The sequence below is a fragment of the Anabrus simplex genome, chromosome 3, assembly GCF_040414725.1.
Source record: "Anabrus simplex isolate iqAnaSimp1 chromosome 3, ASM4041472v1, whole genome shotgun sequence".
Lineage (NCBI taxonomy): Eukaryota > Metazoa > Arthropoda > Insecta > Orthoptera > Tettigoniidae > Anabrus > Anabrus simplex.
In genome coordinates this window covers 432,840,248-432,866,290 of record NC_090267.1, presented here as the reverse complement: position 1 = coordinate 432,866,290, position 26,043 = coordinate 432,840,248, and positions in this window count along the sequence as shown.

Sequence of the window (26,043 nt, the reverse complement as noted above, 5' to 3'; positions counted from 1 at the left end):
CCGTCAACGGAGGCATTTCCAGCAGACAGACGACTTTACGAGGGGTATGGTGATCGGGCTGAGAAGGGCAGGTTGGTCGCTTCGTCAAATCGCAGCCGATACCCATAGGGATGTGTCCACGGTGCAGCGCCTGTGGCGAAGATGGTTGGCGCAGGGACATGTGGCACGTGCGAGGGGTCCAGGCGCAGGCCGAGTGACGTCAGCACGCGAGGATCGGCGCATCCGCCGCCAAGCGGTGGCAGCCCCGCACGCCACGTCAACCGCCATTCTTCAGCATGTGCAAGACACCCTGGCTGTTCCAATATCGACCAGAACAATTTCCCGTCGATTGGTTGAAGGAGGCCTGCACACCCGGCGTCCGCTCAGAAGACTACCATTGACTCCACAGCATAGACGTGCACGCCTGGCATGTGGCATGGTGCCGGGCTAGAGCGACTTGGATGAGGGAATGGCGGAACGTCGTGTTCTCCGATGAGTCACGCTTCTGTTCTGTCAGTGATAGTCACCGCAGACGAGTGTGGCGTCGGCGTGGAGAAAGGTCATATCCGGCAGTAACTGTGGAGCGCCCTACCGCTAGACAACGCGGCATCATGGTTTGGGGCGCTATTGCGTATGATTCCACGTCACCTCTAGTGCGTATTCAAGGCACGTTAAATGCCCACCGCTACGTGCAGCATGTGCTGCGGCCGGTGGCACTCCCGTACCTTCAGGGGCTGCCCAATGCTCTGTTTCAGCAGGATAATGCTCGCCCACACACTGCTCGCATCTCCCAACAGGCTCTACGAGGTGTACAGATGCTTCCGTGGCCAGCGTACTCTCCGGATCTCTCACCAATCGAACACGTGTGGGATCTCATTGGACGCCGTTTGCAAACTCTTCCCCAGCCTCGTACGGACGACCAACTGTGGCAAATGGTTGACAGAGAATGGAGAACCATCCCTCAGGACACCATCCGCACTCTTATTGACTCTGTACCTCGACGTGTTTCTGCGTGCATCGCCGCTCGCGGTGGTCCTACATCCTACTGAGTCGATGCCGTGCGCATTGTGTAACCTGCATATCGGTTTGAAATAAACATCAATTATTCGTCCGTGCCGTCTCTGTTTTTTCCCCAACTTTCATCCCTTTCGAACCACTCCTCCTTGGTGTTGCATTTGCTCTGTCAGTCAGTGTATTTACGTACAATTAGAGTAAAAATGTAACATACCCTTGGCAGTATAGTCGAGGATTTTTAAAGTCGCTGGCCTGGAAATGATCTGAACAGATCTTATAATTCTTATATAAGCGTAATGTCCCTTCTTTCTTGTACACCTTATCCAAATCATTTCTGTGACATTTCAAAACCCACAGATCACACCTACAACAACACATCGGTATTGAAGGTTAACTGCTGCACTATACAATAAAATATGCGTATTATATTTTAAGCCAGTTAAAATATGGGTCGAGCAGGTCAGAAGATTATGAAGTACTATAAAAATCTCTTTGTTACTGGAAGAATATATATGCAAACACAATATTACTTACATTTTCTTGTCACGAGAGAACCTGAAGAACGACCGCGCATTCTTCTCTACTTCATAGTTACTGCAGCCAAACACAGCACATACCTTTCACCTCATGTTGAGAGGAGATATCAGGGAATGACACACGCTACTATTTAATTATGTCAACTCACTAAAAACGCATAAATAACACCAAAAACTTCATACACAAATACACGTGCTCTTATGACAGAATCAGTAGTTGTTAGGTCTACCCGCTAGAGAGAGCTCTAATAGCTGTCCCTCGATATCTCGTTGAGTGTCGCGTATTGTTTCTACTGTATTTGGTGCAGGCGATCACTCCTGTCATTCGACAGCGAAATAAAAACATGAGATAATGTTGAGTGCTGAAGAAAGAGTACTAATAACTAATAATAATGTTATTTGTTTTTACGTCCCACTAACTACTTTTTAAGGTCTTCGGAGACGCCGAGGTGCCGGAATTTAGTCCCGCAAGAGTTCTTTTACGTGCCAGTAAATCTACCGACACGGGGCTGTCGTATTTGAGCACCTTCAAATACCACCGGACTGAGCCAGGATCGAACCTGCCAAGTTGGGGTTAGAAGGCCAGCGCCTTAACCGTCTGAGCCACTCAGCTCGGTACTAATAACTCTCAGGAAAGATAAGTTAACTTTATTTAATTATAATAATAATAATAATAATAATAATAATAATAATAATAATAATAATAATAATAATAATAATTATAATAATAATGTTACAAAAATCACAAAAGTACAGTATACAGTGTGAACATACAGTAGGCTTAATGATTATGTATTTCTCATTAAGTGCATTTTGAATTGCTTCATTATATCCTGTTCCCTGTGTTGGTTGAATAGGTCTTGCCTCGTACTGGAAACTGTGTGAGACAAGGCTGGGAGGTTCGTGTACGAACGATTGATTACTAGGAGAGAGCGAGGGAGATGGATGTGAAGTTGCAGGAGTAGAAGAGGGGACAAGAGAAGGCAACAGTATCTCATCAATGGTTTCAAGACACCTTAGTCTGAATTGTCGCAGTTAAATGTCAGTCATTGACTCGAGATGAGGCAGCATACTTAATAAAAACATTTTCAAAGCTTCACTCCTTGGATTGCTCTTGTTCCCATCGTTAGACGTAGAAAGTTTGTGTTCTTGGCTTGGAAGTATTCTATAAGCTAAATGAGTTGTCAACTGCGTCGTGTCGTAAGACACGCTTCTTTACCTCCTTGGATACTGGCTCGAGTGGTTGTTGTTGTTGTTCACCCGGCCTTCCCGGCTGTTGAAATGTCAAATGTGTGGAGTTGGATGAAGCGGCGGCGATGCTGGCAGTGGTGACAATGGTAGTTGGGATTGGTGGTTCTGAAGGCTCAAGTGCCCCTAGAGGTTCCGAACTTTGCGCATTGACACTGTCTCTATTGTCACTATTGTCGATATCTACACATCTTACTTCTTGGAGTACATCAGACAAGTTTCCTGAAGCGTTGCAAATTGCCTTTATATACGGAAGAGTAAACTTCATTGCTTCTGTCAAATAATATAGCTTTTAATTTTTTATGCAGAGCCACTGGGACCATGTGTCGTACAAAGTCAGCCCCCAAGTATTTCCATCCTTCCTAGCATTCAGCCACTAAAATAAAATAAAAACAATTCCATCAAAATTCAAATAGGCCTGGCTAGTTGTCAGTAAAAAAATACATAAAATTTATTATTAATGTAAAATAAGTATCAAATGATTACTACTACATGGCGGAGATTTCTTTTCCTTATTTTCAGGTATTTAGCAACTGGTGGAGCGTTTTTGTCTCTTTCACTTTACTTCTGCAGAGTACAGTTGGGTAAACGGGAAACCACGGAAAACCATCTTCAGGGCTGCCGACAGTGGGGCTCTAACCCACTATCTCCCGGATGCACACTCACAGCTGCGCGCTCCTAACCGCACGGCCAACTCGCCCGGTTTTCTGCATTTTAAATGAGAACCAGTGTACGGTATTATGTCTATTGGCATCACCTACTGGTTAATAAAATAAAACAAAATATATTTAATTGTTATTCCAACTTCTTCTGTAACTTCGTTCCATGCTTTTTCCGTGATGTCCTTCCTTGCATGTTCGTTCAGCCTATAATTTTTCATTTCGCCTACGAATTTCACATTGAAAGCGTGCTCAGTCGCCATAGTAAATATGCACTTCACCACTCGGAAACTGAGAAACTAAACTCACTGGAACCGAGCTCGATAGCTGCAGTCGCTTAAGTGCGGCCAGTATCCAGTATTCGGGAGATAGTGGGTTCGAACCCCACTGTCGGCAGCCCTGAAGATGGTTTTCCGTGGTTTCCCATTTTCACACCAGGCAAATGCTGGGGCTGTACCTAAATTAAGGCCACGGCCGCTTCCTTCCCACTCCTAGCCCTTCCCTGTCCCATCGTCGCCATAAGACCTATCTGTGTCGGTGCGACGTAAAGCAACTAGCAAAAAAAAAAAAAACTCACCGGAGACTGGCTGGCCGAGTCACTTGGAACTGATTACAAACGAATCACTAATGCGTCCGTAACTGCTAACACCGTGTGCAGAGCCCCATTTAAATACACAGCATGTAACTCCCAAGCGATCGGTGAGAAACTCGAATCACCGACCAGTTTGTAACACGGAGTTAATCGTTAGAAACTGATTGGTAACTCGAGTTTCTCGCCATCACTTGGGAGCCACTTCCTGTATAACTCAATGGAATGCCTCAGACAACGCTACCAGTTAGTAAGGCGTTAGTAATTAGTTTGTCATTAGTTCCAGGTGACTCGCCAAGCCGGCCGCCAATGAGTTCAGCTCTCAGTTCCCAGTGCCTTTTTATAATGATGAATAGCAGGTGCAATAAGCTGTATCAAGTCCATATAACTGTGTTTGGTGATACCATAGAAAGAAATAATTTTAGCATCTGTTTGTTCGGCACCTTTGCTGCTATGAATAATCAGCAGCAGATGTTCTTTTCAAGATATGGGTTAACTCAGTATCTTCTTCTATTTTTTCTTCCGAAATAATTAAACGCAACCATCTCTCCTTGTCACTTCAGTTCAAATTCTAGCAAGCGATCTAGCGAGTCCGCGCGAAACTTTGTGACTAATTAGGAAAAATCCGTCACTTGACAGCAGTATCGTGGGTGGATCCGAAGTACTGTTCAGTTACTAATCAATTTACGCGCGTAGTCACAGACCAGTTTCTAATGAGTAGCTCCCTTTGTAGAGGACTTTGTAGTGGTGCTATTTGAGGATCCTACCAGCCTGAGGGTACAGAAGTTTAATAAACTCATCCCGTTCTTTTCACCTTCCATGTGTTATTGTTTGGGCTATCAGTCCATCCACTGGTTTGATGCAGCCTCCATGCAACCCTATCATGAGCTAAACTTTTCATTTCTACGTAACCACCCCATCCTACAACCACTCGAATCCGTCATATTCATACCTTGGTATACCTCTGCCGTTCTTACCGCCTACACTTCCTGACTGCACAAGTCCTGGGTACCTTAAGATGTATCCTATCATTCTGTCTCTTCTTCTCGTCAAATCGTTCTCGTTTCACCAACTCGATTCAGTATCTCTTCATTTGTAATTCGATCTACCCTCTCACTTTATTCTGTAACGCCACATTTCAAAAGCTTCTATTCTCTTTATTTCTGCTTTTTTTGTTAGTGGCTTTACGTCGCACCGACACAGATAGGTCTTATGGCGACGGTGGGATAGGAAAGGCCTAGAGTTGGAAGAAAGCGGCCGTGGCCTTGATTGAGGTACAGCCCTAGTATTTACCTGGTGTGAAAATGGGAAACCACAGAAAACCACTTTCAGAGCTGCCGACAGTCGGGGTTCGAACCCGCTATCTCCCGGATGCAAGCTCACAGCCGCGCGCCTCTAACCGCACGGCCTAGTCGTCCGGTCTTTCTTTCTGAGCTGGTTATCGTCCATCTTTCACTTCCATACTCTCCAAACGAAACTCTTTAATATTATATTCCCTATGTTTACCCATAGCTATCTGCAGTTATATTTCCAATTCTCTCATACGAATTGCCCTTTAGTATCATCGTGTCTTTGCTGTAGACCCTGACTTCTATGTCACTCAGTACTTGTGTACTTCAGCAATCCTCATCTGCCTCCTGACATGGGAAATACACTGACACGAGTCTTATTCTAATTCCCGAAAACCTTAAAATCTACCCTATTATTCACTCATTTACATGCCTAACAGACACTATGTTGCGTGCTGTAGTTCTACTGATTTGCAGTCCCACCCTTCACTATGTCCTTCCCCTTTTGAAACAGATAAAGAACTTACTATCTACTACCTCTTCACCGGGCGAGTTGGGCGCGCAGCTGTGAGCTTGCATCCGAGAGATAGCGGGTTCGAACCCCGACTGTCGGCAGCTCTGAAAGTGGTTTTCCGTGGTTTCCCATTTTTACACCAGGTAGATGCTGGGGCTGTACCTCAATCAAGGCCACGGCCGCTTCCTTTCCACTCCTAGGCCTTTCCTATCCCATCGTTGCCATAAGACCTATCTGCGTCGGTGCGACATATAGCGAATTCTAAATTCTATTCTACTATCTCTTCTTCGTAATCTACCCTTTCCCGAAAACTATTAACTCCTAACGATACAGACGCATCCTATTTGTTGACACAGCCAGTTCTAGCTCCTATAACCCTAATTAAAACATACACCAACGTTATGAAATTCCATTACGTTCGGCGAGTTGTTTCCTGGCCCGTCAAATGGAAACAGGACTCCGTTACCCACTGCTTGCTTAAAGCATTTGAGCGTGATCTGTAAATTTTTATGAAGAAACAAGACGAAAACATGGGGAAGTTATTTTACATGGTTCAAAGATGGATGAAATCGAAGAAATAATAATACTAAGAAGAAGAGGAAGAAGAAGAACACGGGACTAACAGCAATACGATGGATATCAGCTGGTGGTATGTGGAAACAAGGTTATAATTGGAAGACTTGGTGTCAGACATTGTAGGAAGACATCAACACCATCTCAGTCTCCTGGGAGGATATAGAACCTGTTGCAAACGATCGACACCTGTGGAGGAAAATTAGTGCTCAATGTGCTTTCCACATGATCGAAGGAAGATGATGATGATGGTGATTTTTAGATAGATAGATAGATAGATAGATAGATAGATAGATAATGTCTTTATTGGTGGCGAAGTTAGGGCTCAAGGCCCTCTCTTTCAGTTAACCACACCGCCGTCTCGATCCTCTTATACTGCCTGCTCTATGCCACTAGTTTAACACGGGAAGGCGCGACTACCAATATTTCTCCAAATCGCCGTAAGAGTGCAGCAGTAGACGCACAATCTTCGCTGTTAGTGTGGCTGTAGCACTGTCTTATTGGTGCATGAATGTGTGTGAAAACCTGAGTTATTTCGTACAATGAGTAAACGTGTCTGGTCACTTCCGTTCGTAAAATATATATTTTGTATAGAACTGTGAAATGAATTAATCGTGATATGCTTATAGATATTTCAAAAGTGATTTTAAGGTGTTGGTACTTATTTCTTTTCATTCGTGCAAGGTATACTTTTCGTAGAACTGAAACTTCAGATTTTCCCCGAAATATTCAACTGTTATGTACCATTTTGCCAATCTCGGAAAGGTTGTTCGCAGCCAGAAAAGTTACGACTCCATGAAATACCGTCTAGAAGGGGATTAAGAGAAAAGCGGCTGTCGGCCTTATCAAGGCAAGGACCTAATAAAGGAAGTAATTGGATGTCCTCAGATTATTCTCGCATCTGTGCATTTACACCTTATTTCAGACGGTGATGGAGCCTCCGCAGCTCAGGCGGCAGCACGCCGGCCACTCACCGCTGGGTTCTGTGGTTCAAATCCCGGTCACTCCATGTGAGATTTGCGCTGGACAAAGCGGAGGCGGGACAGGTTTTTCTCCGGATACTCCGGTTTTCCCTGTCATATTTCATTCCAGCAACACTCTCGAATATCATTTCATGTCATCTGTCATTCATTAATCATTGCCCCGAAGAGGTGCGACAGGCTTCGGCAACCGGCACAATTCCTATCCTCGCTGCTAGATGGGGGCTTCATTCATTCATTCAATTCCTGACCCGGTCGAATGACTGGAAACAGGCCGCGGATTTTTTTTCCAGAAGGTGATTAAAGCCGTGGAAGGTAGTGGATTCCTTGTGATAAGAATTGTGACGGACAATCACACAACGTCTTCATGTTTAGACGTTTTAGACAACCTCAGATATCCAGACGATAATATTCCAATCAAACTAAAAACAGGAAATCAAATCCTAATTTGCGGGTACTAGGTTCGTGTTGCTGAAGAGAGGATGGAGTGTGACATTTGTATCAGCAACATCTCACTGCCTAGAGAGCTTCGACACCGCTAAATGGAAGTGATTATGCATCAGGACAGAGGAGAATTTCGATACCTCAAATCCAGTTTTGTTGCTCTGGTGAAGCATCTGCAGGAGTTCGTTTAAGCTGCTGTACCCTATTGTCGAAGTCCTTCAAACGTACGAGCGTAATACGAGGACTTGTGACGTCTTCCCTGTCAGAATACCGGGCGAGTTGGCCGTGTGGTTGGGAGCGCGCAGCTATGAGCTTGAATCCAGGAGATAGTGGGTTCGAACCCCACTATCGGCAGCCCTGAAGATGGTTTTCCGTGGTTTCCCATTTTCGCACCAGGCAAATTCTTGGGCTGTACTTTAATTAATGCCACGACCGCTTCCTTCCCATTCCTAGACCTTTCCTATCATCGCCATAAGACCCATCTGTGTCGGTGCGACGTAAAACAAAAAGCAAGAAAAAACCTTTCAGGATGTGCTTTGTTACAGTGTGAGGTCAAAGAACATCAGCAAACTGTTAGTGATATTATCCCAACCAATTTCCTAAGACCTCTATTATTTGATATTGCGATGGCAAGAACACAAAGTACGGTACCACTCCAAGCCTTCGTCCAGGAAAATCTTTAAATTGTGCATGAAGAGGCCAAGTGCGACTTCATACAGGTAATATTGCCGATATTTAATATTACTGATGTAATTTACGAGCTTCAGTGAACATATGACCATACTGCGTAGTGTTTTGTAGGCTGTCGTCATTAGAATAAGTTTAGAACATTGTGCGTCTATGTCTGCCATCTAGCGGATAAATTTTGTCGCAGCGTAGTCGCAAAAAGGCTCGCATAGAGCAGGCAGTATAGGAAGATCGAGACGGCGGTGGTTAACCACTAGATGAGTATACATTTACATAGTTACAGACACAAGTGAAACAATAATAATAATAATAATAATAATAATAATAATAATAATAATAATAATAATAATAATAATAATAATAATAATAGAATCCTTAATTTTAAAATACACACATTAAAATATCCTTAAATGACGTAACTCATTCATTCCTTCATTCACTCAACAATCATCCAGCAAGTCAGCGGGATCTACCCAGCAAATGCTCGCGGCAAGCCACTTAAGGATTGTCTCTAATGTTCGCAGGTAGCGAATTCCATGACCTAGACAAAGAGATTATGAAGGAGCGGTTGTACACTGCAGTGCGGTTTACAGGTATGGCAAGAGAGGAGCCAGATCTTGTACTGTATTGTGTTCATGACAGGACGAGAGAGGTAAGAAAAAGATGAAGACAGATAGTTGGGAGTATGAGTGGAAAGTATTTTATGCAGAAGCAATAACATGTGAAATTCACGGCGCTGGTGCACTCGAAGCCACGACACCTCCTTTTAATATGGTGGCATATGAGCATAATATCGCAGATTAAAGATATATCTTACGCAGCTGTTCAAGCTCCGGTCCAGTTTCTTGTTACTGTCGCAGGTTATTTCAGTCAACACAGTGTCACAGTAGTCAAATATAGGTAGTATCAGAGAGCGAATTAGTTGTACTTTAGGTCGAACAGAGAATATATTACAGAACCGTTTCAATGGATATGGATATGCACTTTATGACATGTGCTTATTACCTGTTGAGTCCAATTTAGGGTCTCAGTCATAATAATTCCTAACTATTTATTTATTGTATGGCTTTTGGTGCCGGGAGTGTCCAAGGACACCTGGTGCAGGTCTTTATATTTCATGCCCCTCGGCAACCTACGCGTTTGTATACTATGATGATAAAATATTTAATATTCTCCACGGTTTGTCTGTACAATGACGTGGTTAAGTGTAAGAGAGGACCATGAGTCCTAACTTCGCCATTATTAAAGACAAATAAATAAATAAATAAATAAGTAAATAAATAAATAAATAAATAAATAAATAACTAAATAAATAAATAAATAAATAAAGAAGATGTTGGGAGAGGATTCATGTCGCCACCCTGATCATCAACAGCTTCATATGCCCTAACTCCACGTGAACACAGCGGAAAGGTTTGGGATTTAATCTATATTATTATAAATACAACGACCTCTCCTACCCTACCAATCAATATTTTGATGGTGAATTATTTTTCCTCCAACGGGACTCGAACCGGCTAACCACGGTGTCAGACCTTATAGACTTGGCCCCTTTTATGGGCACGATCATTGACACCAAGCGGGCTCTGATGACGATCATGATGATGATGATGGTATGTACTTAACGTACCTTTAATTGGTAATGGTCTTAGGAAAGACTTGTGAGCCATAACATTTTCTCCAGACAAATGCCTTTTCCATTGCCAAACATGTCATTCGAGTTTAAATCTTTTCAAGAGTCGGTAGAATGTGCTGGGAATTGACTCCGTGATCGTGCGTGTGTTACACAACCGATCATATTTATTTATATGTATTTGTTAATAAATTTGCTTATCTCTAAGCTTTAAGACCTCCTCCCTTAATTACCCTGTACACCCCTGTCGTGTTAATAATTCAGCTTCCTCCTCCCCGCCCCTCGTTTTTTTCATCTGGTGGCTACATGATGCAGTGTGTGTGTGTGGATTCCCAAAGCGCGCACCATCCTACATGCTAAATCCATGCTTGTATTTTTTAACACCGGCCGTCGCAGTCGTAGGTTTGTGTATACACGCTCTGGACCTTTTAAATCGTGACGGCTAAATAATTCACGTAATTCGCCTATACAATGATAGAGATGTTTCTCTTCTCTTACCTTCTAATTAGTGCTAATCGTAAGTGTTCCACTTCAGTACTCTGCCCCATTACACAGTTTACTCGCTAGGAAGAAGTAAATTCAATTTGTTTACCATAGCAAGTCCGTTCTTTGGTTTGTGTTCCAATGCCTGATGTTAGCTTCTTGTAAACTACCAAAAATACGAGTTAATACGGCATCGTACCAGTATTATTGTGCTCCTCTATGCGTTGACAAAGGGCTTCCTAGAAATTAGTGGGATGGGAAGAGGAAGAAGCGGCGTTGTCACTTTTCTTTCTGCAGTGCAGATAATACCGGGTGAGCAAAATATAACTGCCTGGAAAATATTTACAACAGGACTGACCCTTGTTAATGACATCTGGAAATGACCTCATCTGAAGCAATGAAAACCTGAGGATCGAAAAGTCCTGGCCCCACTTCACTCAGAGAGCACGTCTGGATGCTTTATGGGGAGATGGTACCCCCCTATCTTTGAAATGCTAATTTTACCTACTTCAGGTACACATTTTTTTTTCTTTGTATTTGCTTTACGTCGCACCGACACAGATAGGTCTTATGGCGACGATGGGACAGGGAAGAGCTAGGAGTGGGAGGGAAGCGGTCGTGGCCTTAATTAAGGCACAGCCCCAGCATTTGCCTGGTGTGAAAATGGGAAACCACGGAAAACCATCTTCAGGGCTGCCGACAGTGGGGTTCGAACCTACTATCTCCCGAATACTGAATACCGGCCGCACTTAAGCGACTGCAGCTATCGAGCTCCGTAGGTACACATTTTGTGATAACTATCAAAAATATCACTTTGAAATTTGGTATGCATACAGCTTTAGGGTTTTTGCGACAACAATTGTTTTTTAGACTTTGAATAATAACCCGACTGAATGTATATAACTTTTTTACGGACACCTATTTTTATTGATTTTTAACACATTGTAGCCAAATAAAATTCACAGTTTTTAAGCAATGATGTTATGAAAACGCACACATGTGTAAAACACCCAAGAATATAAGTGATTAAAACTGTATGCTCATAGCCGGGCTGAGTGGCTCAGACGGTTAAGGCGCTGGCCTTCTGACCCCAACTTGGCAGGTTCGATCCTGCCTCAGTCCGGTGGTATTTGAAGGTGATCAAATACGTCAGCCTCGTGTCGGTAGATTTACTGCCACGTAAAAGAACTACTGCGGGACTAAATTCCGGCACCTCGGCGTCTCCGAAAACCGTAAAACAAATAACATTATTAGTATTATTATTAAAAATAACGCTGCCCTTCAGCCAATGAGTCTGACAGTAGCACGAAATGCTCATTGCAAATTAAATGTAACGGAAGACAGGTATGCTATGAAACAAGCTGTGTACTTAATAAAAATTTGACATAATTCCACAGACTTTATACGTATATATTAGCGATATTTGAAAACCACATGAGGAAAATAGAGTATGAGCATAAGTAATAATGTCTATTGCTACACCCAGTGTCGAAATGTGATTTCCAGACTACGAGGATAAATTGTTATTTCATCACTCTCTCTTTCTTTCTGTCTTAATCTGCTTACCCTCCAGGGTTGGCTTTTCCCTCGGACTCAGCGAGGGATCCCACCTCTACCGCCTCAAGGGCAGTGTCCTGGATCTTCAGACTTTGGATCGGGGGACACAACTGGGGAGGATGACCAGTACCTCGCCCAGGCGGCCTCAGCTGCTATGCTGAACAGGGGCCTTGGTAGGGGACGGAAGATTGGAAGGGATAGGCAAGGAAGAGGGAAGGAAGCGGCCGTGGCCTTAAGTTGGGTACAATCCCGGCATTTGCCTGGAGGTAAAGTGGGAAACCACGGAAAACCACTTCGAGGATGGCTGAGGTGGGAATCGAACCCACCTCTACTCAGTTGACCTCCCGAGACTGAGTGGACCCCGTTCCATCCCTCGTACCACTTTTCAAATTTCATGGCAGAGCCGGGAATCGAACCCGGACCTCCAGGGGTGGCAGCTAATCTCGCTAACTAGTGTTATTTTGCCATATAAAAAAAATCGAAGTGATTTATCATTTTAATTAGAGTATAAAAAGTATACAGCAACATAGAGTAGAGGATCATGAAACTAGTGTTGTCAATTTAGCCATTTTATAGCTATTTGCAAAAGTCATTTGGTACAAAATTTTGAGTGTAGCTATTAGTTACATTTTTAGCTATAAGTTTTCGTTACTTGAGCTAATTTGGCTGTCTCAGTTTTCAATGTTTTTCTTTACTAATTATTGGATGTTTGTAAAAACACACGGCGAATGACACACGAGTCATACTGCATGTATAACCTACAGGCGACCTTTGACGAAACGGTGCAACGGTTATTAATTAAAACACTCACTACTCTATGGTTTTAGGACTACATTGCATCATACAGGCTCTCAACCAGCCCGTCACTCGGTAAATTCCTGACTTTCTTCGATTAGCTTCCTGATTGCTAAATTAGTTAAATATACGACCGAAAGTGATAATGTAACATAATATAGGCCTAACTTAATAATAATGTACATCGAGTTGCGATTAACATTAGTGAGCACATACATTTAATAAAGAGTAAAAATGTCTAAATATATATTCAGCAGTATAGAAAAGACTGCGAATCTTTGGCGGAATTTAAATGGTGGCTTCGACCTGTTTCTAATGATGAGACTAAAGCGTATTAAAAATACTGCAAGTATGAAACAAAACCAAAGTTACTTGATTTAAGATCGCATGCAGAAGGCGATAAACATAAAAGAGCGACCAATCGCTTCACCTGTCATCGTCAGCTAACAATAGACTACCGGGCGAGTTGGCCGTGTGGTTAGGGGTGCTTGGCTGTGAATTTGAATCCGCGAGATAGTGGGTTCAAATCACACTGTCGGCAGCCCTGAAGATGGTTTTCCGTGGTTTCTCCATTTTCACACCAGGCAAATGCTGGGGCTGTACCTTAGTTAAGTCCACAACCGCTTCCTTTCGACTCCTAGCCCTTTCCTGTCACATCGTCGTCATAAGATATCTGTGTAGGTGTGACGTAAAGCCAATAGCAAAAAAAAACAATAGACTTCCACACTACAAACAAGCTCATTAGCTGTACATGAGGCAGAGAATAAAATAGGATTGTTTGTGTCGGAACATTATACTCTACTCTCTAATAGAGCTCGGTAAGTTCATCTGGCCTTTTTATATCCTATTTTAGTAGGTAATTTGAGCCATTTTTAGCTACTTTTAATGCAGTTTAGCTACGTTTTGTTTTCATGAGTTGGCAACACTGCATGAAACCTTTGTTAACAACATATTCTGTGTTTTACTGTTAAGCGTCCTTTCACATAGTTCTCAACAATAGTTATTACTGTGAAAACACTATCATTTACAGCAGCGGCGCTAAGAACCTCGCCCCCCCCCCACCCACTACGCAAAAATTAAGAATGGGTCCCTCTTTTCCTGATAAGGAAAGTTACAAGTTTATTTCGTAGTACAAGGTTGTATATTACTACAATGAACAGGGACGACGACGACGACGACGATGATGATGATGATGATAATAATAATAATAATAATAATAATAATAATAATAATAATAATAATAATAATAATTTTTTAATCCACAGCCGGTTTCCAGTCATTTGACAGGGCCAGGAATGGAATGAATAACGCCCCCATCTAGCGGTCAGGATAGGACTTGTACTGGCTGCCGAAGCCTGTCGCACTCCTGTGGTGCAATGATTAATGAATGACAGATGAAATTATATGATGTTGGAGAGTGTTGCTGGAATGAATTATGACAGGTAAAACCGGAGTACCCGGAGAAAAACCTGTCCCGCCTCCGCTTTGTCCAGCACAAATCTCACATGGAGTGACTGGGATTTGAACCACGGTACCCAGCGGTGAGAGGCCGACGCGCTGCCGTCTGAGCCACGGAGGCTAATGTGGACAAATATGTACATAAAATGCTTTTTGTCCTTATTACAAATTAGCTGAGCCATTTCATTAAGAGAGACCAATTCCTAGGACTTCTGGACGAACTTTACTAATTTTACAGGTTTTTTCCCTTATCGTATAAAAAAGCTAGCGTTTTGTCCTTACATGGTATTGGTTCTAAAGGGATTATATAGGTTGTGTTCATAGGTATTTGCTTTCCGCAAAATGTAATGCCATAAGGGAGTTAGTCCTGCGGTTAGGGTCGAGTAGCAGTGATCTTGAATTCGGGAGATGGTGAGGTCGAATACCACCGTCGGTAGCCCTGAAGATGGATTTCCGTGGTTTTAGCACCAGGAAAATGCTGGGGATGTACCTTAAGACCTAGGGATCAATGACCTAGACGTCAGGCCCCTTTAAACAAAAAGCATCATCATTTAATTAAGACCATGGCCGCTACCTTCCCAATCCTAGCCCTTTCTCATCTTTGCATCGCCGAAACACCACGTTATAATCGGGGCATTTATTCTCCTTCTGAATTATTTAAACATTGCAGGTTTCCTATTCTCACAGTATTCTCAATGCGTTAACAAAAAATTATAACTAATAACTAGTGTATAAGAATTAAAACATAATTATTTTCTCGCTCATAATGGCAATTAAAACAGAAAGAAACGTCATGGCGTATGACTTGGTCTGTGTCCGGCTCCATGGCTAAATGGTTGTCGTACTGGCCTTTGGTCACAGAGGTACCGGGTTCAATTCCCGACAGGATGAGGAATTTTGACCATATTGTTGAATTCCGCCGGCACGAGGGCTGGTTATATGTGTCGTTTTCATCATTTCATCTTCATCACGACGCGCAGATCGCCTATGGGCCTCAAATCAAAAGACTTGCATCTGGCGAGCCGAACTTGTTCTCGGACACTCCACTGTCGGCAGCCCTGAAGATGGTTTTCCGTAGTTTCCCCAATTTCCCATCAGGAAAATATTGGGACTGTACCTTAATTAAGGCCACGGCCACTTCCTTCCCACTCCTAGGCCTTTCCTATCCCATCGTCGCCATAAAAGATATCTCTGTCGGCATGACGTAAAGCAAATTGTAAAATAAGAAAGAAGAAATGGCACTAAACGCCATACGCCACTTCATTTCACTATGTCTGTGGTGGTGGTGGTACCATTCTATGGCAAACAAGGAAAACCACAAGCGATATATCTCGCACAGATAGAAAGGATCGAACACAAACAAGCTCGACCGGATATTATTCATACCTAGAGCTCGGATTTTTAGGTGGTAATAGGTTAGAATGCAAAGTAATCTGGTTCGTAGGAAATGTCACGCAACCCTTTCTTCCATAATGTACCAAGGGTAACATAAATTACAGGAGTTCTATAGACTGTACCCCTAATGTCTACGCAAATCTCAAACCATAACCATTGTACAGGGTAGACTATACTTGTTAATCGTTTCAGTAACTTTGCATTCTAACCTATGAGTACCTAAAATTCCGGACTCTATCATACCCAATATTGTAGTAGCCTGTATAACACTGCCTCACAGATACGTGTGGCGAGTTGCCGACATAGCAGGGCGTCAGACTATCGTATTAAATCTAAGGTCTTCATACTCGGGCATGCAAAACTCTAAACAGTTCCCTCTCAGAATGTTTATGCAAAATTTTATGAAAATCCGTGTTGCAGTCTAGACGTGACCTTGTTTCGGAAGTAGACAGACAGATTTCATTTTTATATTGAGATATTATGTACGGTGAGAAACTCCAAGCTAAAAGGTAAGCTGAAAAACCAAGAGAACAAAGACAAATTGTCAGAGACATATTTTCTGAACCTGTACCATTTATCAGTCAGCAACGATAATTCTCCAAGCGTGCGTAATAAAAGAACGTCGCAAAGTTCGATCACATGACTATTGCCCGTAGGATAAAACATCGCGCTCGTGTGGGATTTGGTGCGCGTTTTGACAGTCTCTTGTATAATGTAACACCTGTGGACCTTTGAGTGTATCCAGGAAGAGGAAAATAATGAAAATATTATGGTCGTTGATGGCGGATAGAACGAGTAACAAATCAGTAGCTACGAAACACAGCAGAATTGTCGCGGACAACATTGTACGTGGCGAAGTCAGAAGTTACGTCTGTTGCTTTTTCAGAATACCAAAGAAAAAAAAGGAAGATTCGCCGATATAATTTACAGGGTGTATCATAAATAATAACGCAATTAGAAACACAATAAGTACGCGATACTGAAAGCAAAAACGTCTTAGTAAACATGGGTCTGCAAACGAGCCGCTTGCGAGATTACTTAGAATTTGTGGTCACCAGCCATCGCTGACTTGATTGTGTGTAAACGTCATCATAATTAGGAAAAGGAGCAGAGATTTGTAACTACTTGCCAATAATTTCAAAATGATTCAGCCGTGTTTGAAATAATTCGAAACTCAATGCGGCGACGAGTACAGGCCTGCATCCGCGTACAAGGACGACACTTTGAAAACTTACTTTAAGTGTGCAGTCATTGTAACATGTAACTGTAACATACTAAGTAAGACTGTTTTCCGGTTCATTGAAAACAACTGCACATCTACCAATGTATCTAAGAACTTTGCGCAATGTTTTATTGGTAGGATGACGTTTACACACAATCAAGTGGTGGCAAGTAACCACAAATTCAAAATTGTCTTACATAGATTTTGTTTTGCTTCTAGTATCGTGTACTTACAGCTGTTTCAATTTGCGCTATTAATGATTATTTTTTCTTTTTTTGCTAGTTGCTTTATGTCGCACCGACACAGATAGGTATTATGGCGACGATGGGATAGGAAAGGCCTAGGAGTTGGATGGAAGCGGCCGTGGCCTTAATTAAGGTACAGCCCCAGCATTTGCCTGGTGTGAAAATGGGAAACCACGGAAAACCATCTTCAGGGCTGCCGACAGTGGGGCTCGAACCCACGATCTCCTGGATGCAAGCTCACAGCCGCGCGCCTCTACGCGCATGACCAACTCGCCCGGTTATTAATGATTCGCCCTGTTTATCTTTCGTAAGGACAATTTATCAGCACTAAAAGAAACTTCAAAATTACGGCTATTGGGTGGACGGAAAGAGGAATGAAATACTTAATTGCCGGGGGTTTAACGTCGCTTGAATATTTTCGGAGACGCAATGATGGGAAATAGGGGAGGGAAGGAAGGAAGGAAGGAAGGAAGGAAGGAAGGGAGAAAGGAAGCGACCGTGGCGCTAATTAGGGTACAACCCCAGCATTTTCCTGGTGTGAAAATGGGAAACCACGGAAATAAATCTTCAGGGTTGTCGACAGTGGGATTTGAAACCACCATATCCCGATTGCAAGCTCACAGCCACGCGACCCTAACCGCACGGCTAGCTCGCTCGGTGAATTGAATACTATTGGGAACGAAATTTACCAAGGGAGGAGGAAATTGTGTATGAAAATGGCCCATATAGTAAAAGACATAGAAAAACAAACATTTAGAATAGAATGTTACAGCAAGATAACACTAGCATAATTTTGTAGAATTAGTTTTTTAAAATATGGTATAAGGTAAGGGTTATTCTGCCCGAAAGCAGGTCCGAACCTCCGCAGAAGTGTTCCTGAGCCGGAGTTTACGTGCGGTAGGGTGGCCAGTTCCTTTCCCTCCAACAGCGCGTGGCAATCCATCCAATTCCTGACCACGCCCAATGTTGCTTAACTTCGGAGATCTCACGGGATCCGGTGTTTCAACACGGCTACAGCCGTTGGCAATATGTTAGTAACGAGAGAAATATTAACTAAACGGGAAATGAGAGGGATGACCTGGTGTTTAACGGAAGTGCATAAGAACACAACCATAAGAAAGGAAATACAGAAATTCAACACAATGTTATGCCATAAAGATATCAAATAAACAAGAAATCAGAGAAAAATATGTGGATGAGATTGATATATAGCCTATATCATCGTCGTTGGGTCTGTGAAAACCGTTGTGTGAAATACTTCACCTTAGAATTTTCACTGGTAATCTAAGGTCAGCCCGCCTCTGTGGTGTAGTGGTTAGCGTGATTAGCTGCCACCCCCGGAGGCCCGGGTTCGATTTCCGGCTCTGCCACGAAATTTGAAAAGTGGTACGAGGGCTGGAACGGGGTCCACTCAGCCTCCGGAGGTCAACTGAGTAGAGGTGGGTTCGATTCCCACCTCAGCCATCCTGGAAGTGGTTTTCCGTGGTTTCCCACTTCTCCTCCAGGCGAATGCCGGGATGGTACCTAACTTAAGGCCACGGCCGCTTCCTTCCCTCTTCCTTGCCTATCCCTTCCAATCTTCCCATCCCTCCACAAGGCCCCTGTTCAGCATAGCAGGTGAGGCCGCCTGGGCGAGGTACTGGTCATACTCCCCAGTTGTATCCCCGACCAAGTGTCTGAAGCTCCAGGACACTGCCCTTGAGACGGTAGAGGTGGGATCCCTCGCTAAGTCCGAGGGAAAAACCGAACCTGGAGGGTAAACAGATGATGATGATGAATCTAAGGTCAAATATTGTACCGGTACGAGTTTTATCAAACAATTGTCGTTCTTAATGATATGTGTTGCGGGTCAGTATTTCTCTAACAGCATCGGCACATAGCGGTTTTCACAGGCGCAACAGCTATAAATACACATACAGTATATTGAACTGAAAATAAATTAAACAAGAAGAAAAAGGTGTTTCCTTCACGAGTGGTTATCTGCTTCTTTGTTACATGTGTGCTAAAGAGATAAGTTAATTTGATCTCATGATTTGTTAGACAATAGTTTTACATGAACATTTTCTCATTACTTGAAATAGTTGTTAGCTGATGGTGCAATCAATGGTTGCAGGTTCGTGGGTGTGAACATAATGTTGCAATTGGTAAATATATTGCCACAGGAGCTTGATAGTTTAATGGCACTGTATTTAGCTTCTCACCAAGGTCACCTGAGCAGAATCCCAGCCAATACATGTGGGATTTTTGAGTTGAAATATCATGCGCTTTGGCTGAAATGTTACTTAAAGCATACAAGACTCATGATCATGCATAATGGCCATTATGACAAGCTAAAATTACTATAATAAACACTGTTTACAACTAACCTTATCTGATAATAAATAATAATGTTATTGGCTTTACGTCCCACTAACTACTTTTTCGGTTTTCGGAGACGCCGAGGTGCCGGTATTTAGTCCCGCAGGAGTTCTTTTACATGCCAGTCAATCTACCGACACGAGGCCGACGTGTATCAGCACCTTCAAATACCACCGGACTGAGCCAGGATCGAACCTGCTAAGTTGGGGTCAGAACGTCAGCGTGTCAACCGTCTGAGCCACTCAGTCCGGACTCTGATTCATCGAAACCATTGCTGCCTTGGTCTCAGTCTACTTCTCTTAGGTCCGTATTCACTTGCTTTTGCTGTTAGATATCCAAAACTCGGATAATGTCGTTATCTCGGATAACTCTCACTTAAATATTCACCACAGAATTAATTATCTCAGTTTACTAAAACTAATTTTTCGTTTCAATCTGAATTTTAAACTTAAATTTTTCATACTAATACCCAGAAAACAAATGACTAATCATAAATTTATGTTCGCTCTTGACTAGAAACGAGGAACGAAGCCTAATTATGGCATTCCAAGAGAATAAATTGTTACTGAATTTTGTGTCAGAAAACATTCACATGATCGAGAATAAGAAAACAAATTATAGTCTATGCATCGTATATTTCACTCAAAACATCACCTAGTATGCCTTAATTCTTCATTAAAAAGTCATTCAGTCGTATACCATACAAGATATAATCAAGAATACATCTTAGGCCTAACTATGTGTTGGAAATTCCAGGTTATGTTCGATCAAGGGTAACACTGACAATGTCTAAGCTTCAGATAACCTAAAATGTGTCGCCGTAGTCCTCGAAGTATGTCGCATGTACTTTTATCCATCTAGGACGTTTACTAATCGCTTAATCTTGATTATTTTCCTCGTCGCCATGATTTTCTCTTACCGAGCTCGATAGCTGCAGTCGCTTAAGTGCGGTCAGTATCCAGTAATCGGGAGATCGTGGGTTCGAGCCCCACTGTCGGCAGCCCTGAAGATGGTTTTCCGTGGTTTTCCATTTTCACACCAGGCAAATGCCGGGGCTGTACCTTAATTAAGGCCACGGCCGCTTCCTTCCAATTCCTAGGCCTTTCCTACCCCATCGTGTCGCCGTAAGACCTATCTGTGTCGGTGCGATGTAAAGCAAATAACAAAAAAAAAAAAAAAAATGATTTTCTCTTAACAGATATTACAGCCATCTTCGAGTTGCCATCTTGGAAGGCTATTATCTTATATTTCCCATTTTACCGGCCAACCAGTCTCTAGTAAAATTTTAAACCGAGATAATACCCGTTGTCTGAGACAATGTTGTTCGTGAACATAAACTTAATTGTTATCTCGGTTTAGGTAGCTTTTAACCGATATAAAAGCATTTACTCGCATTAGTGGACACGGGCTTTACTCTACATGTTATGTTTGATATGTTATTGTCCTAGTCAACTTGCCTTTCTCCATTCGCCTCACAAGACTCCACCATCGAACCTGGTTCACATACCCAGCTTCAACCATTCCTCACTTAGTCTTTATGGAACTACCAAGTTGTACAGCCAACTGTGGAGTGAGAATGATGTAAGTCTACGGGAAGATATTGTTTATAGAAAGTACGTATTGGCTGAGACTGAAGTTGGGAACACCGGGCGAGTTGGCCGTGCGTGTAGAGGCGCGCGGCTGTGAGCTTGCATCCGGGAGATAGTAGGTTCGAATCCCACTATCGGCAGCCCTGAAAATGGTTTTCCGTGGTTTCCCATTTTCACACCAGGCAAATGCTGGGGCTGTACCTTAATTAAGGCCACGGCCGCTTCCTTCCAACTCCTAGGCCTTTCCTATCCCATCGTCGCCATAAGACCTATCAGTGTCGGTGCGACGTAAAGCCCCTAGCAAAAAAAAAAAAAAAGAAGTTGGGAACTGGTGGCGAAGTGTTACACATAGCGTGCCAAGTCGCTGCTGTGCCAAAACAATGAATGTGACAATGCTCTTCCTATCCATTATTTCTCCTAGGACTGGTCCTGTCTCCCAGCCACAATTGATCTGCAGTCCATCAGAACAATGTTCGTTGATGTCATTTTCCTAAGCGCATATGTAGAGAAAAATGAACCTTACTGTACCGTACTGCAGGAATGTATGTTTGCATGACATATTTACTTACTCCTAAGGTATGACGAATTTACTGTAAGGTTCATTTTTCCTTTACACACGAGTAGTAAAATAGGCGGATTCGGGCGCCACCTCCTCCTCCGGGCTCCCAGGGGCCCTCCGCCTCCCGCGGGAAATTTGAATTTTGGCGGGAAATTTGAATTTTGGCGGGAAATTTGAATTTTGGCGCGAGATTTGAATTTGTAAACAAAGCCACGTGCTTTTTGACAGCTGTCATCGACAACAACGCATCGCTAACCTCACTGCTGCCATCTTGACGGGCCTAAACCTCAGTAGTACCAACTTAACCCGAAGCTATCACAGGAGACGTCATGAGATATCATGTAGGACAATTTTTCAATGCAAACATTGTAGAAGAGAGTTCAAGAGAGTTTAGGCCCGTCAAGATGGCAGCAGTGAGGTTAGCGATGCGTTGTTGTCGAAGACAGCTGTCAAAAAGCACGTGGCTTTGTTTACAAATTCAAATCTCGCGCCAAAATTCAAATTTCCCGCCAAAATTCAAATTTCCCGCGGGAGGCGGAGGGGCCCCTGGGAGTCCGGAGGAGAAGGTGGCGCCCGAATCCGCCTATTATACTACTCACACGCGCATAGGAAAATGAACTCTACGATCATTTTTCTGATGGACTGCATATAAATATGTGGCTGGGAGCCGTGACCTGTCTTAAGGAAAATAATGGATAGGAAGTTCATTGTCACATCCATAGCAGCAACGATATCAGAACCAAGGATATTGGGTGGATGGGGTACGAAACATCCTGGAAACGGTAGGAATTGGTTACTATTGAGAAAGGGATACATAGAAGAGCAAAGAATTTGTTAAAAAGTAGTTCTGGTGCAAACAGCCCCGAAGGACCTTGACCGAAAGCTTGCAGAGTATGAGGTGTCGTGTGGTCAGCACGACGAATCCTCACGGCCGTTATTCTTGGTTTTCTAGACGGGGCCTAAAAGTTAAGGATATTGAAAAGCAACAAATTGCTTCACAGTGTAAAAATAAGAGGTCACTAGCGGAATTTTGTAATGCGTTTGGGAGAATGGGAAATACGAAGATAATATAAATACAAAAAGAGAAAATGGGGAGCATAATATAGTGGTTAATGGGAGGGTACACAAAAAACTAAAGCATATGGACAAAATAGAGATTAAAATAAATGTTTACTATGTTCACAAAATGGGCGCATTTTATAAAAGAATGTTTAGAGACAAGGGAAATAAGAGAGAAATTTATATATGGGGAGGAAATGAAAAAATTGATAATGAAAACCAGCTGTATACGATTGTACAGTTATTGAACAGAGAATGGATACACCGGGGAAGAACTGCAAAATATTCATCATTATTAGGGGAAAGTGGGGAAGTAAATTTGTGGAATGAAAAGAATTGGCACATGCTAGCTAGTAATAGAATTGTGCATAAGGCAACCTAGACAACAAAATTCCATTGAAGTCTAGATCAGTTAGGTACGCAGATTATAATTATAGCATATGATGAATGTATTACTGTAGTCTAATTAGTCAGACTGTTGTTTTAGAATTGGCTTCACATCGCACCGACACAGGTCTTATGGCTATAATGGGATAGGATAGGCTGAGGAATGGGAAGGAAGCGGCCGTAGCCTTAATTAAGGCACAGCCCCAGCATTTGCCTGGTGTGAAAATGGGAAACCACAGAAAACCATCTTCAGGGCTGCCGACAGTGGGGCTCTAACCTACTATCTCCCGGATGCAAGCTCACAGCTGCGCGCCCCTAACCGCACGGCGAACACGTCCGGTAGTCAGGATGTTTTTGACAGTCAATGTTAATATTAATTTCAGGAGTCGGACATGTTATGGAGGGACTAAGGATGACTACTGTGGTGACCTTTTTTGGAGGTCATGTTTCCTGGGTATCTGATGGACCTCTATAGCATGTCCTATAAGTTTTTCTTACAATAATGTTTCCAAAACCCCGTTCAGGCCAGTCTTTCTCTGTGCAATTTAAATGCTTAAGTTATTTTTGCTTTTACTGCAAGCTTTCTAATTATGATATAGGATGACAACTTTTGTAAACTACATGTTGAAACCGTACAGTGTCCTGTACAGCTCATGGGAATGATATGGGCCTTTCTACTCCATTAAATTTACTCCTAAAGGTCGCGTCATTGGTAGCAGTATGGGCGAAGGGGATCGAGCGGCGTCCGGCCAGAACGGAACCCGCGATAGAGCACCTGTAAAACAAAGGGGAGACAGAGCAAGAGCCAAGCCCCCGCGGAAATACGCTCTCAACTTGCAGAGAGAGATAGAAGGGGACGCGATGCTGGAGTAGTCAGATACGCCCCGAGGTGTGGCTTAGCTTCCCAGAGTTCCAAACTAACATAAGGAACTTCCGGTTTTTTATGCACGTGTCACGGGTGCCAACGTCGGATTTTGGCGCGTAAAATGGGATGATATTTTTGATCCAGACATAGGAAAATTATGTGAGACGCACCATTGAATAGAGCGGAATTTTCTGCGGTTCCCAGACTAAAAATATGTAATAACTTATTCAGGGGAAGAAATGAGGTCACCAGCTGTCCAGAGGTGACATATCGCTAACACATGTGAATACAAGAGCGTCACCCAAGCTAAGAGTCGCGCTTAAAAGATGACTCCGGCCTCCAAAGGACGCTATGAATTAATCAAAGGCGGGAAGCAAATTACATAAAAACTGCCGATCGTAGGACCAGCACGCTTTGCTCAAATGAAAGAGGAGACAGAGGGCTACAAGATGCACTATTTAAATATCTTCAATTCTTGGTATGAAAGGAGCTCTTGTTCTTAATGAACCGTGAACGTTGACGCCCCCAAGCTTCCGGTGGGCAAGATAATATAGGCCGGGCAGGCCATCGCAGAGACAGTTGTTCTTTGCGGGTCGTTGAGACGGACACTGTGTCCCGCGGTGCTCCAGTTTACAGTCAGAAACCCTCGACCGCTTACTGAAAGTGCTATTGTGTCCAGCACGCCTTTGTGAAGTGAACGGGAGGCCAAACGAGCCTAGGTGAATTGTTTCTGTGCTGCGTGTCAAACTAGTTACTCCGCGAGCATAATTTACAAACAAGTAGCAGAATACCGCTGAGACAGTGCCGACTTTAATGAGTCAGTGAAATTCATAATTTGGTATCACCCAAAGTGTTACTTTGAATCAGGGGGCTCGAGTCTCGTGAGCCACCCGATTCGTGCTGTGAACGCGCCCGCCGTGATTTGAATGACCGTCTTATTCGTGGTGTAAACTCTGGAAATAGAGGCCGTGTGACGAGTGTAAAGTGTCACCCATTTGGATTACTGTAAGATTTCAGCTGTGAACGAGTTCCCCCAGGATGTCGGACTTGTATGGACCAGGGATGAAGGACTGCACGCCCGCCACCGACCGCGTGGTCATGGAGCACTAAGAACTTCACCCTGGGTCTCCCGTGGAAGGAGAAACAACGGCCACCAAACAGATGAGTGATGTCCAAGTTTAATTTCTAAGCATGATATAACCGGGGGATAGGATTAGCTTTCTTTGTAAATATCAAAATGTTGTAAGATAATGCATGTCCTATATGGAAATTTTATTGATCTTTAGATAGTTGAAGTAAATTCAAGGGAGCTAAATTCCCGGACGACTCATTTTTTTTCTTAATGATTAGCTTATCGTGAGGGTTATATTTCTAGTAATATGTAGAATGTCCTAGCAAATATGGGAACAAGGTTAGGAGAATATTTGAGTTTCCCATAGGGGTGGTTGGAACAATAGTGCTGGCGAGCAGGGAAAACCATGTCAAAATGTTGGTAGTTACTGTCCCACGTGGCTGTCGTATATGCCGGGGAAACTCATGGGTCAGTCAGACAATGCATGCCTAGCTTACACATATAATCAGTGCATGTACTGCAAGAAAGAAGAAATCCCGACCGAGAGAGGTATATGTGTGTTATTTAGGCAGGTGTGTGGAACCATGTGCAAGTCTCCCGTGATGTTTGATTAATTGGCCAAAATGGTTTGGAGTGTTTTTTTTTATCTATAGCCGGGGTAAGGCCCAGAGGCAGGAGTTTCTAATCTTTGGTCAGAAGATTTAAATATAAGTATAGTTCCTGTGGCAGGAACGAGGGGTCATGAGAGCCATATGCCCAAGGGAAGAAGATACGCGATATGAGACGTAGTGAGAGGGCCGAATGCCCGAGTAATTTACGATGAAATGAGTTAAAAGTGATCGCGCCCACAGTCG